We start from the raw sequence: 15,011 nt of genomic DNA, 5'->3' as shown, positions 1-15,011 counted from the left end.
GAACTGCACAAAATCGGGTTCAGTTAAAATAAATCTTAGGGGCACCTGGGTGGCTCAGTCGGTTAAGCGTCTGACTTTGGCTCAGGTCATGATCTCACAGCTCGTGAGTTCAAGCCCCGTATCGTGCTCTGTGCTGACAGCTCAGAGCCTGGAGCCTGCTTCGGATTCGATGTCTCCCTCTCTCTCTGCCCCTCCCCTGCTGATGATCTGTCTGTCTCTCTCAAAAATAAATAAAAACATTAAAAAATAAAATAAAATAAACCTTACATTTGAGTTCATTTTTTTTCTCACAGTAGTATCTTAAATTGTAAACCAACTGCAGATTTTATATTTTGTAAGTACTTCAGACTAGAGAGAAGTTTGAAAACAGTCCAGTGGCATCTGTTTTGAAAAAAAGGCTGATAAGTCCCAGCTAAGCCATGTAGATGGCAAACCCACACACTGCATGCATTTCTCATGCCCATTTCAGTCCCAGACTATTTTCTCTGACCTTATGCCCATAGTTAATGCCTTCTCGCCCACATGCCAGCCAGCCAGCAGCAATAAAAAGCATCAGACTTCACAGGTTCCTTTGTAAGAATGTCCTTGGACTCCTAGTTAGGGCTTTCTTTTTGGTCTGGACTCAGACTTGCCCCTTGAGCTTCAGGAAAGATTTAGCACTTCTGCTTCCCACTCCTGGCACTTCTAATCACACGGCTTGCTCTCAGAATCTGGCTTTCCTTTTTGTGGGTACCCCAGGAAACCATCTGCTTGGTGAGTGTCTGTTCCTGAGACACATTGGCTAACATGATATTACATTTGCTGGGCCTGCCTACCTCTGCACAGGAAGAATTAGGGCAAGCCCTACCCTCATCTCTGGAGGTGATCTTAGCCATCTTGGGAGTAGGTGGCTGTCTACTGGTTGTCATGAATCCAATTAATAGATAGATGACTATTTATACAATTAGCAGTTCTCTAACTTTAGCATGCATCTGAGTCTCCTGGAGAGCTTATTAAATCTAGATTCCTGGTTCCATCCCCAAATTACTGTTTAAGTAGCTCAAGGATGGGACCTGAGCATTCCTTATAAACTTCCAGGCAATGCTGATGCTGCTGCTCTGTGGACCACATTCTGAGCAACACTGTACTATATGACCTAACTCAATGGTTCTGATGTGAGAGGTGGGGAGCGATGATGAATCAGAGTCACCTAGAAAGAGTTTTAAAAATGTGCATATTGGGGTGCCTCAGTGGCTCAGTTGTAAGCATTCAACTCTTTTTAAAAATATTTTTTTTAGCATTTTATTTATTTTTGAGAGAGAGAGAGACAGAGACAGAGACAGAGCATGAGTGAGAGAGGGGCACAGCGAGAGGGAGATAGAGAATCAGAAGTAAGCTCCAGGCTCTGAGGTGTCAACACAGAGCCTGGTGCAGGGCTCAAACCCATGAACCATGAGATCATGACCTGAGCCGAAGTGAGATGCTTAACTGACTGAGCCACTCAGGTGCCTGAAGTGTCCAACACTTGATTTCAGCAGAGGTCATGATATCATGGTTTGTGAGGTCGGGTTCTGCACTGTCAGCTGCTTGGATTCTCTCTCTTCCTCTCTCTCTCCCTCCCTCTCTCCTTGCCCCTCTGCCACTCGTGCTCTCTCTCTCTCTCTCTCTTAAAACAAATAAGTACACATTTAAAAAATCTAACTGAAATATTAATAAAAATAAAAAGGAGGACTAGATTAGTCCTCCTACATATTTTGGATACAGGTGTATTTCCTAGAATCAGACTAAGACTTGAGAAAGAGATTGGGACCCTGGACAAAAGCAGTTGACTTGTTCTTCATATATATACCATTGACCTAGTGGAAAGTGCTACATCATCTCTGACCCAGGGGCCAGTTTTCTGTAGAGAGCACAATTTCCCACCTGCTCACTATGGTCAACTGGCACTAGGGTCAGAGACGATGTAGAGCATCCGACTAGGTCAGTGGTTTGTAGGGCCCAGACCAGGATAAGGAGACAGCAAAATTTCAGGGGACACCCTAAACCCCAGCACATAATGTAACCAATATTTCCATGGACTGTTTTCTAAGTTAGTATAAATGCAAATAAGCCTATGATGAATAAAATACCAAAATTTTAAATAAAGACATGATCAATATTATGAAAATTTCCCTTTCAACTCAGGCTCCAAGCCTTTACTTAAAATTTTACTTTTTTGCTTATTATGGTTTAAAAAAATAGTACACTAAAGTTACATCCTGATTACTGTTTTCGTGGACCCCCCCCCCTTAAATTTAGCACCCTCCCTTGCCTCGCCCTATTCTCAGCCTGAGTTTGAGAATCATCTGGAGGGTTTTAAAAAAATGCAGATACTTAGGTCTCACTCCCAGATACTCTTTAATTAGCTAGCAAGTGAAGCCTACGCATGGTTAGGGCAACAGTGGTCAAGAATCACTGAGCTGTACCACCACATGTTGGTCTCTGGGAATGAAGGATTGGTGGTTCTTGGTGGTCCAGGCTGTGGGAGGATGAAATAAACCGCATGCAAAGCATGTGCAATGATTCAGAAAGGTGACAGCATCAGAACAATTTGGCAACAGAACAGTAGCACAGGACTCAGGTTCCTGAGAGAAGCTGTAGAGCTATGCAGATTTCTAGGTTTAGACGTGCTGAACATGGTATACCGTCTATCAACTTAAGGTTCAGACACAACACCAAGGTAAAGACTTGGTCATTGGGACTGAGATAGAAGGTCTGGGTTCTGGAAGTAGAAAACAAAGTCAAAACAGAATTCGATGCTGAATCACCTAAATGCTGACCTAAGGATCCTCCAGTTTCCTCTGTGCAGGTATAGGCTTCAGCCTAGAGCCTGGAGTAAGAGAAGGCATTTGGCAAACCACAGACAAATGTCAAAATCCATTTTTGCTGAAATGCAAATATTAGCTGGGGAAAATTGTTGGCTGTTGATCAACAAAAGAAAATACTTTATGTAATGAATGGGGTTATGAAGTTGTGTTTGTGCTATTGGAAAAGACATGGTATCTTTTTACCCTAAATTGTAAAGTAAGATGTACAGTGAATGTGTCTTTTGGGCACAAGCTGCCCTTCCTTTCTGTTTCTCTATAACATATACTTTTATATTACCTAATGTCCCAGTTTGTGGAAAAAAATGGATCTTAGATTTGAAAACAAAACACGGTGGGGGCACCTGGGTAGTTCTGTTCGTTAAGTGTTCGACTTCGGCTCAGGTCATGATCTCGTGGTTCCTGGGTTCAAGTCCCGCATTGAGCTCTCTGCTGTCAGCAAGGAGTCAGTTTTGGATCCTCTGTCCTCCTCTCTCTCTGTCCCTACCCCACTTGTGCTCTCTCTCAAAAATAAATAAACATTAAAAAAAAAAGCACAGTAGAACTCAACTGAAAAAAACCTAAAAACACAAACACACAGCTCCTGCTTCTTTGTAGTCTGTAGCATTTGTAATCTGGTCAGGTGAAGCATGTTTAGGAAGAGTTAACACCATTTAGAAGTTTCCCTGAAGTGTTACTTGGAAGCATGACCCAAGTGGGAGATTTAAGAGTAAGAATTTTAATCACAACATCCTACTTCTGAGCTTGTGTTTAATCTTGATTCACTGCATGCTTTATGGTACACTAAATCTATTTTTAAATATTTATATAATTCAAAAATGTACTGAAATTAAGTTATTATAAAATTCCATCTTGTAGCTGATCATATTTTATTCTGTATTCTGGCTGCTAGGGATCTCAAGTCCAAACGTATGTCCTTACATGAATAGTTGTGTAAGGCCTTCCCAATAAAATTTGTTTTTGCCTACTAAATCTATCGATTTAGTACTCAACCTTTGGTTCCTCCTCTGTTCTGATTTCTTTATTACGTCATACACACAAATGCAGACACACAACACTGCTTCCCAGATGTGTATATGTAATTTTTAAATATCAATTTTATTGAGATAGTTTACATAAAATAAAAATAATTCACTTTAAGTGTAGAGTTTTATGAATTTTGACAAATACCACCACAATTAAGATATAGAAAACTTCCATCATTCTAAAATGTTCCCTATGTTTCTTCCCAGTCATTTCTATATCCCTTAAACAATTCTGTGTTCAGGTAAATGCTGTTCAGCTTTCTATGTCAAGATTATATTTACCTTTTGAAGAGTTTCGTGTAAGTGAAATTATACGATGCACACCCTTTGGTGTCTGGCTTCTTTAAATCAGCATAATGTTTTTCATAAATATCCATTTGTTGCATAAGTCAGTAGTTTGTTCTCTTTTTTTAAAGTTTATTTATTCTGAAATATATAGAAAGAGAGCATGGGAAGGGCAGAGAGAGAGGGCAAGAGAGAATCCCAAGCAGTCTCTGCACTGTCAGTACAGAGTCTGATGCAAGGCTTGAGCTCGCAAACTATGAGATCGTGACCTGAGCTGAAATCAAGAATCAGACGCTTAACTGAGCCACCGAGGTGCCCTGTTTTCCTTTATTGATGCATAAATTTCATTGTATGGATATATGGAGATATCATATTTTGTTTATACATTCACCTATTGGTGGACATTTTGATTACTTTTAGGTTTTGGTCATTATGAATAAAACTTTTATTAATATCTATGCAAATACAATGTTTGTGGAAATATTTTGTCATTTTCCTTGGATAAGAATTACTAAATTCCCAAAGAGTGAAATTATTGGGACATAAATTTGGCATATATTTATATTTTTTAAGAAACTGCCAAAATGTTTTCCAAAACGATTGTACCATTTTCATACAAATCTACATATTTTGTTTTCATAAAAATATTCATAATGGCTAGAGGTAAAAACTTCAAAGCAGAAAGTAACCATGTAAGTTAAGGGTGAACGCTGTTTTGTGCATTTGTGTGCCTGCCAGCATGCAGCAGAGAGAATGTACAAAGTACACAGAAAAGGAAGTTTGTGCACAACACAAATTGGTGTATAAATGAGTAAATTAATGTTCTCAAATTATTGACTTAAAATATAATTATTAGAATAGATGTAATGAGTAAATGATGTAATACCTATCGAACACTCAGTCCAGCACTTGGCACATAATAGAAGTGTAGTGTATTTACTCCTCTGTAAATACAATGTATTTGTCGAATATAAAACTGATATTATTAAACCTGATAAAACACCATCTAGAAATTTTCAAATATCTAAGTCATAAAGTGTGTCTTGCTGTATCCAATGGAGTTTTTAGAGGTTTGGGTAGGTTATATCTCTATGGAGATCCTAGTGGTATATAACTTTTATTCTTTAAAACTCAGTTAATGTAAAATATAACATTGCATGTTTTTATGCCTCAGTAATTTTATTAACTAATTAACAAAAATGCAAGCATTTGTTCATTCATCATAATTATGTTCATAGCAAGTTAGGGAATTTGTGGAATTGAAATTCTTACTGATGCCTTTGAAATTATGATTGTGATATAGAAAACTCTGAAAAATTATGGCCAACTAATCTTTGACAAAGCAGGAAAGAATATCCAATGGAGAAAAGACAGTCTCTTTAGCAAATGGTGCTGGGATATCTGAACAGCGACATGCAGAAGAATGAAACCAGATCACTTTCTTACGCCATTTGCAAAAATAAACTCAAAATGGATAAAGGACCTGAATGTGAGACAGGAAACCATCAAAACCCTTGAGGAGAAAGCAGGAAAAGACCTCTCTGACCTCAGCCATAGCAATCTTACTCAACACATCCCCAGGGGCAAGGGAATTAAAAGCAAAAATGAATTACTGGGACCTTATGAAGATTAAAAGCTTCTGCACAGCAAAGGAAACAACCAACAAAACTAAAAGGCAACCAACGGAATGGGAAAAGATATTTGCAAATGACATATCAGACAAAGGGCTAGTATCCAAAATCTATAAAGAGCTCACCAAACTCCACACCCGAAAGACAAATAACCCAGTGAAGAAATGGGCAGAAAACATGAATAGACACTTCTCTAAAGAAGACATCCGGATGGCCAACAGGCACATGAAAAGATGCTCAACGTCGCTCCTTATCAGGGAAATACAAATCAAAACCACACTCAGATGTCACCTCACGCCAGTCAGAGTGGCCAAAATGAAGAAATCAGGAGACTATAGATGCTGGAGAGTATGTGGAGAAATAGGAACCCTCTTGCACTGTTGGTGGGAATGCAAACTGGTGCAGCCACTCTGGAAAACAGTGTGGAGGTTCCTCGAAAAATTGAAAATAGATCTACCTATGACCTAGCAATAGCACTGCTAGGAATTTACCCAAGGGATACAGGAGTGCTGATGCATAAGGGCACTTGTACCCCAGTGTTTATAGCAGCACTCTCAACAATAGCCAAATTATGGAAAGAGCCTAAATGTCCATCAACTGATGAATGGATAAAGAAATTGTGGTTTATATACACAATGGAATACTACTTGGCAATGAGAAAGAGTGAAATATGGCCTTTTGTAGCAACATGGTTGGAATTGTAGAGTGTTATGCTAAGTGAAATAAGCCATACAGAGAAAGACAGATACCATATGTTTTCACTCTTATGTGGATCCTGAGACACTTAACAGAAGACCATGGGGGAGGGGAAGGGGGAAAAATTATAGAGAGGGAAGGAGACAAACCATAAGAGACTCTTAAATACTGAGAACAAACTGAGGGTTGATGGCGGGTGGGGGAGAGGGGAAAGTGGATGATGGGCATTGAAGAGGGCACCTGTTGGGATGAGCACTGGCTGTTGTATGGAAACCAATTTGACAATAAAAAAAAAGAAAGAAAACTCTGAAAAAGTGATTTGTTTTAGTTGTTAGGAATTGTTGGCTAAAGAGTATCCTAAGACAGAAAGAAGAGTACAGATTATTGAAGTTATATGTAATAATAATTATCTAATGATCAGGTTACTTAATTATCAGGTTGTTAGTTGCAGCAGGGTATTTGGTGTCACTGATGAGATCATCCTAGCACTGATGTGCAGAAGGGACCAGGTCTCCACAAGGAAATGATTTCTAACAGCCTCACAAGTGGTTCAAAGTCACAGGAAAATGGGTGGGGTGGAAACTTGGGGGTGAAAGTGATAGGAATGGAGGTTTATTTGAAGGAGTTAAGTAAGATCTGCCAAAAATCAGAAGAATAGCATCTTTGAAAAATCAAAGGCCACCGTAATATTGGAAATGATTAAAAAACAAAAACACAAAAAGAGGCATTAATGTGGGATGAATTTTTAGTTTGTGAAATCATCATAGTAATTTCTCCTAAGACAAGATGTTTCTGAAGTATTTTATTACATTTTTTTTCTTAAACTTCCCAGTCTGGGGGGAAATCCTTTGCCAAGAAGGACAGCAGGGAAGCAGTGTAGTGGATGGATCAGGAGATGACATTAAAGAACAATTTCTCGGGGGAGAGGTTCATTGGTCTGTCCACCTGTTTTTCCATTCACACTTGTTAAATGCTTACTTAGTGCGTGCCAACTATTTGATAGGCTCTGTGCCAGACACTATAGATAGAAATGTAAATACGAAAAGCACAGAGCCGCTCCCAGCCTGGCGGGAGTGACTTACATAAACCACCAATTATATTCCAGTGTGTTAGCTGCTATAATTGAGGTGTGTACACTTTTTAAAAGATGTACAGTGTTAGGAGAGGCTAATTGCATGTAAAAAGGTTTAGAGTAATTTCAAAGACCAGGGAGAAGGCCAACAGGATGCAGGGCCAGGAGAAAAAAAACCCAAAAAACAAAAAACAAGCAATAAAAGAGTTGGACAAAAGCCCCTGACCAACAAACTGGGGAACAGAGAAGTTAGGAGGCATAGAAAATTCTCAAAAAGAGAGCAGCAGGTTCCTGGTCTCTCTCTGAGGATTTTCCGCAGTGAATGCTAATCTGTAACATACAGTACCTGACTCCCCCACCCTTGAATGTAGAACCCTACTGCTAGGGCTAAGGCATATGCTAAGTCCAGGGTTCTTGACTCAGACTCACTGGTTTTCAGTCCCAGTTCACTTACTGTCTGTGTGACTTTGGCAAATACTTTAGCTTTTCTGTGTCTCAATACCTTCCATTTTAAAGTAGGGATAACAGTAGTAGCTCTCTAGCTCTCTCACAGGGTCTTGTGTTCTTTTTAAGGATTACATGAAATAACATGAGTTAAAATTATTAGAACTCTGCCCACACACAGAGTGTACTGAGTAAATTTTAACAGTCAGTATACTTAAAGTAGAAGAAAAAGACTGCTGATTTTTGAGATGTGGGTTTCTGAACTTGTACCCGCTAAGTGGTTATTGGTTTCAAGAAGCGGCAGGGCCAGCTACAGAAGCTAAATGCTATCTATACTGCAGAGAAATGATAGAAAAAAGACAGGATATGAGTCTATTTAACGATGAAAAGCATGGATAGCATAGGTCCTTTAGTGTTGAACAATTTTTTTGAAATAAGTCAGGGAGGCTAGAGTGTCTAGCTAAGCATCACTATTTTCAAATTGCAGTTGAAACCCAGTATTTGATTATGAAATCAATTTGAAGTTTCATTAAAAAATTTTAGGTTGCAGATAATATAGTATTATTTCATAAATTTCTCATTCAAATAAGTAATAATATAATGGCTGACACTGACAAAAGAACACTATATATGATAGTAAGAACTTGATGTATACTTAGTTAATTCTCATAACAATCCTAACAGATAGATCTTATTATCAAATTCATTTTGCAGATGAAGAAACCAAGGGGTTAAACAACTTTACAAGGACAGAGATGATGTATTCCAGAACCAGGGTTTAGACCTGGAAGTCTGGCTCTAGAAGCTATGAGGTGTATGATTATAATATAAAATGTACACCTTACTATGGGTCTGGGTCAAAAGAATTTCAAAGATACTATGATGAAGAAATGCGCAACTCCCATCATGCAGCAGCTCTAGGTAAGTGCACTGTCTTTGCAGAATTTCCACTGGCTTGAAAATCATGTTAATGTTCATGTTACTTCTGAGTTTTAGCCATGTGATTTATTTAAAAAAAAAATTTTTTTTAATGTTTATTTATTTTTGAGACAGAGAGAGACAGAGCATGAACAGGGGAGGGGCAGAGAGAGAGGGAGGCACAGAATCGGAAGCAGGCTCCAGGCTCTGAGCCATCAGCCCAGAGCCCGACGCGGGGCTCAAACTCACGGACTGTGAGATCGTGACCTGAGCTGAAGTCAGACACTTAACTGACTGAGCCACCCAGGCGCCCGTAGCCATGTGATTTAATCTACTTAAGAATGAAAGAGGAACATAAGAGCATACAAAAAAGTAAGACATCAAAGTATTCAAGGACATGCTTTCAGAGAGAGAGAAAATGATGAACTACTAGAATGTGCAGGCCATAAAAAATTCCATTGGTATCATTCATGAAATGTTATTTCAGAAAATAAACATGTATTGTGCATCCCCTATTCCAAGTGTTGTGGGGAGCAAAGATAAATAAAACAGGGTCCCTGGTTCTCAAGAAGTTTACAGTCCAATGTGAGAGACAAACAAACACAAAATCTGAGTTACAATATTACCTGGTAAGTTTGATGATAGAATGTGAAGAAATGCAGTGAGCTCTTAAGTTGTACATAAGAGTGGCCACCAACTTGGCCTAGAGGATGATTATTATTTAAAAAAATTTTTTTTTAACCTTTATTTATTTTTGAGACAGAGAGAGACAGAGCATGAACAGGGGAGGGTCAGAGAGAGGGAGACACAGAATCTGAAACAGGCTCCAGGCTCTGAGCTGTCAGCACAGAGCCTGATGCGGGGCTCGAACTCATGGACCGTGAGATCATGACCTGAGCCGAAGTCGGACGCTTAACTGACTGAGCCACCCAGGCGCCCCGAGGATGATTATTTTTTTTATATTAAATATAATTTATTGTCAAATTGGTTTCCATATAACACCCAGTGCTCATCCCAACAGGTGCCCTCCTCAATGCCCATCACCCACTTTCCCCTCTCCCCCTGACCCCCCATCAACCCTCAGTTTGTTCTCAGTATTTAAGAGTCTCTTATGGTTTGCCTCCCTCCCTCTCTATACCATTTTTTTCCCCTTCCCCTCCCCTCTGGTCTTCTGTTAAGTTTCTCAGGATCCACATATGAGTGAAAACATATGGTATCTGTCTGTCTCTGTCTGACTGATTAAGCCTTGCCATGATTCTTGAGAGTGGGAAAGAGAAAGGGGTATTTCAGGCTGAGAGAAGAACATGTGTAATAAAGGAGTGAGAAGGTAGAGCATGTCTATGGAACCAGGAATTATTTCACCTTACTACTGTGAGAAGGTCTTTTGAGATAAACATTTTCTATGTTTCTACAACATCCTAATAAGTGAAGAAGTGCCAAACCTTGCCAAGGTGGTGGCATTCTGCTGGCTCTATTGAGTATGTATAATCGAATAGTAGTGCAGCTGGAAAAAAGAAAATTTCTACAATATTATGCCTGTCCTTAATAAATTCTGGTTGAAATGGCTTACCTAAGAGGTTAGTGTACTTCAAAGATCAAAACACTTTCTGTTGATTGATTGTCTGACTTTCAAGGGAGATGCTGCAGGCAGCAACTTTAAACTCTCCTTGTTTGTGTCAATTAGATGACGCTGTGTTCACCGCCTCTCCAGGGCACAAAAAGCCACGAGAATATTTTCTCCTCATTCTAGACACATGCTTTTAACAACATGTTTCAACAAGCAACATGAGCTTTTAGCAACCCAGAATTCAGTATAATGGGTAGTGATCCAGTGTCATTTTTAAAATTATTTTTCATGTTTATTTCTCTTTGAGAGAGAGAGAAAGTGCATGAGCAGGGGAGGGGCAGAGAAAGAGGGAGACACAGAATCCTAAGCAGGTTCCAGGCTCTGAGTTGTCAGCACAGAGCCTGACATGGGGCTTGAACCCATGAACCATGTGATCATGACCTGAGGTGTAATTGAATGCTTAACCGACTGAGCCACCCAGGTGCCTCCAGTGTCATTTTTTTAACTTTGTTTATTTATTTAGAGAGAGAGAGAGAGAGAGAGAGGGAGAGAGAATCCCAAGCAGGCTCCATCCTGTCAATGCAGATCCTGATGTAGGGCTCAAACTCAGGAACCATGAAATCATGACTTAAGCTGAAGTCAGATGCTTAACTGGCTGAGCCACCCAGGTGCTCTGATCCAGTGTCATTTTTAAAAAGAATCAGCCCATGCTTGGAAGAATAAGGAGACAAGGTGGTATGTGTCATAGAAATAAAAGCCTTGAGTGTCCCATAAAAGATGTGAGGATCCTATAAATCAGCTGGTTGACCCTCAGCAATTTGCTTCAGTTCTCTGAGCCTCAGTTTCCTGGTCTATAAAATAAAGGTGTTGGAATAATTGATGTGTCCTGGTTTTAAACGTCTGATTTTGAGAGTACTTTAGGCTATTCTTGAGAACCAAGAGAAGAGATGCTTACGATTCAGGCAGCTAAGAGTCCTACTATAGCATCTCTCTTACCCCATCATCTCAAAGGAACCAAAATGGAAGAAGTCAGTTTCCTCTCTGAAGTTGGACAAAGCTGTCTTCTGAACCGAGCCCAGGAAGTTGAACCCTCTGGTTGTGTCTCTGGAATTTCATCACATCTGTAAAACTGCTGGGCTCCTACTAACGGCAGACAGGGGTGCTCTATTTGGCTCTCCTGTGTTGGTTTACCTCCACTGTGGAAAAGGCCCAAAGCTCTTCTGCATCATAGACTTAATGCCATTGGCTTACAGAGTCTGTGGAGACAAAGAGCTGCAGAAGAGAACCGAGCAGAAAAACCCACATGATGCCAAAGGATCAAGCTCATGGGGACCTTTAAACCCACTGTACATATGCAGATAGGTCCCCTGGAGAATACAGGGTAAGATCTCCTCTCTGGAGATAATAATTTTATTTACCCCCTTGCTTTTTGTTCTTACAGAATGCATATTAATGCAAGAGAAAAACAGAGCTCTACTGGTATACTGATGCATATTTTATGGTTGTTATGTCGTAAATTCATCTCTTTTATTGGTTACTCCCTTCACTGTGGCTAAGGAAATGCCAAATCCTACTCCTGTGCTGTTGCTATAGTGATTCCTGAACGATAAAAGCCAGCCATGAAGTATTCAGGTGAAATTTTTATCCAACTAATGTTTAAATTAAACGTGGATTTTATTTATTAAAATATTTGAAATCCAGTGATCAGGGAAGCTGAAGCACTACTTTCCCAACTACCTTTGCCACTTCCTCTTTGATTGTTGTTTTAGGCATGTAGTTGTCTTCAGCTAAAGCCACGTACTTGAATTTTCTTATTCTCAGGTGAGAATCATGCAGCCGCAGGGAAGGCAGTTGGGTGACTGGCTCAGCAACAGTTTAGCCTATTCTTCAATGGAGCAATCTAATTAAAAAGAGGTTTCATTTTTATTATTTTATTATTTTATTTGGGTATAGTTGACACACAGTGTTACATTAGTTTCAGGTGTATAGCACAGTGATTCAACACCTCTATACGTTATGCTGTGAGCACCGCAAGGGTAGTTAGCATCTGCTATCATACAACGCTGTTACAATACCACAGACCATAGTCCCTGTGCCTTACTTTTACCCCTGTGCCTTATTCATTCCCTAACTGGAAGCCTGTATCTTCCACTCCCCTTCACCCATTTTGCCCATCTCCCCACAGCCCTGTTCTCTGGCAACTACCAGTTTGTTCTTTCTATTTCTAGGCTGATTCTGCTTAAAAAGAGATTTTAAATGCTTATTTCCCCACCCACTTGAACACTGGCCCTAGTATTCTTATAGTCGCAATAACTATCCTTTGGAAACTTGTTTTTATGTCTGGTTCCATTTTGTAGAATGTCCTTATCTATTTTTGCTGGGATACTATGCTTATATTTCTGTCCACACATTTCGAGACACAGTAAGCTAACCCATGGGTGGTAGGTCAGAACTTTGACACTGTGTCACATTCACACACGGAAGCAAAGATACGAGAATGAAATGGATGGGAATAGATGGAATGGAGGTTTTGCCAAGACAGCAGTAGAAGGACAGATCATCACTTGGGTACAGCAAATCTGGAGAATTCTCCTCAGCCCTTGCTCAGCATTGCATGGACCAGGCACTGGGAAACTTTTTTTTTTTTTTTTGAAACTTTTTTTCTCAGAACTAGGCCAGAGAATTAATAATTTTGGCTTTGCAGGCCATACCACCTCTGTTGTAAATGCTTACGTCTGTCATTGTAGTGCAAAAGCAGTCATGGGCAATAATATATAAATGAATACATGTGGCTGTGTTCCTATCAAACTGTTTATGAACAATGAAATTTGAATCTCTTGTGATTTTCATCTGTCACAAAATACTCTTTTTTTGGTTTTTGTACCCAACATTTTAAAAAATGTAAAAACTATTCTTTGCTCATGGGCCACTAAAATAACAGGCAGTGGGTCTATTTGGCCAGCAGGCTGTTTGCTGAACTCTGGCATTATATGTTAAGGAGATGGAATCTTGGGTGAGATTGTCTCTGAATTCTGGGCTCTTCCTATTTATCTGTTTTACCTTAGATAATTAATTTCTCCATGATTTGGTTTGCTCATGTGTAGAGCAACATTGGTAATGGTACCTACTCACAGAGTTTTTTAAGGTTTAAATAAAGGAACAGATAAAGAGTGTTTTTCGCATAAGAAATGCTCACTAATAGAAGTTATTATCATTTCACAGAGGGCCGCAGGGCACTATGGGAAATGCTCTGTCATCCTGGGACTGGACTGAAGTAGCCAGATTTGATATCATCAAAGATCCAGGTGACCTAGAAAGAGAATATGACTGTCCTGCCTTTCTTTAGCAGTCACTAAAGTATTAGAGGGCTCCTTCCTTCCACCTGCCCTGGCCGCCTGCCCCTGGCCACTGCCTACTGGCCATCTACAGCCCACTTCTGATGAGTGTTTCCCTATAGAAATGGCTGCTTGTGTTCTGCCTGCCAACACCTTCTGCCACCCATAATTTAATCATCTTCATTTCCCTTCCACTGCAGTTTCTAAATGTTGACACGGTGATTTCAGGACTGGTATCATCATTTCAGATCTGATGATGGCTGTGTTTTATACCTCATAAATCCAGAGAGGCAAATTTTTGCTGAACATTATGCAGCTGTTGGGCAGCAGAGAACTGCCTTCCCAGAGTTGTATATGAAAATACAAAGTTATTTTTTTTAATGATGCTTGTTGTTTTCTCTCCTCATTTAACTGTTCCCATTTATTTCTGGTTCCTGGTCCTTTAGGGCAGCTTAGAGCTGAGAAATATTTGCTTTGAGGAGGAGTGTAAAGGATCTAGACTAAGCATGTTTATTTGGAGGAATTTTGAAAATATCTAGAGGCTATTTTTTTGATGATTTGCTTTCTTTTTTGATAATTGGTTTCAAATCTTTCAAATCTCTTTCTTTCAAGAGAGGCCAAATCAAAATCTTAATTAATTTTGTTTTAAATATACAAGCCACAAGAAGGAATACTGTACCAAAATATTCACTCTCATTTAGGGAGAGCCAGAATTTTGAAGAATTTCATAATGGAGGCCTGTGACAACACTTTTTGTTGCTTCTTAGGAATGAAAAAGAATTTAGGTCTGTGATTCTCTACTGAGTTGTGTTGTAATTAGTTCAGTTTCTAAAAACCTAATTATTCATTGATAAAACTTTGGTTCTGGAGTCAGTTCTAATCATAGTCCCATCACTTACTAGGCTTTGTGGCTTTGAATATGTTATTAAAGGTCTCTCTGCTCAGTTTCCCTCTCTAAAAAACAGGTGGTTAATAATCACCCACCCTGTAAAGGAATTGTAGAATTGTAAAGAATAAAAGTCACAATTCATATACAGTTTAGAAAGATGCCTAGCACAGACGAATTCAGGGGCACCTGGGTGGCTCAGTCTCTTAGGCATCTGACTCTTGATTTCAGCTCAGGTCATGATCTCAAAGTTCTCAGGACTGAGCCCTGCATGGGAGGGACTCCCCACACTGACAGTGTGGAGCCTAT

Source organism: Neofelis nebulosa, chromosome 14, assembly GCF_028018385.1.
Source record: "Neofelis nebulosa isolate mNeoNeb1 chromosome 14, mNeoNeb1.pri, whole genome shotgun sequence".
Taxonomy (NCBI): Eukaryota; Metazoa; Chordata; class Mammalia; order Carnivora; family Felidae; genus Neofelis; species Neofelis nebulosa.
The sequence above is the reverse complement of the archived record's forward strand: the minus strand, read 5'-3'. Positions refer to the sequence as shown.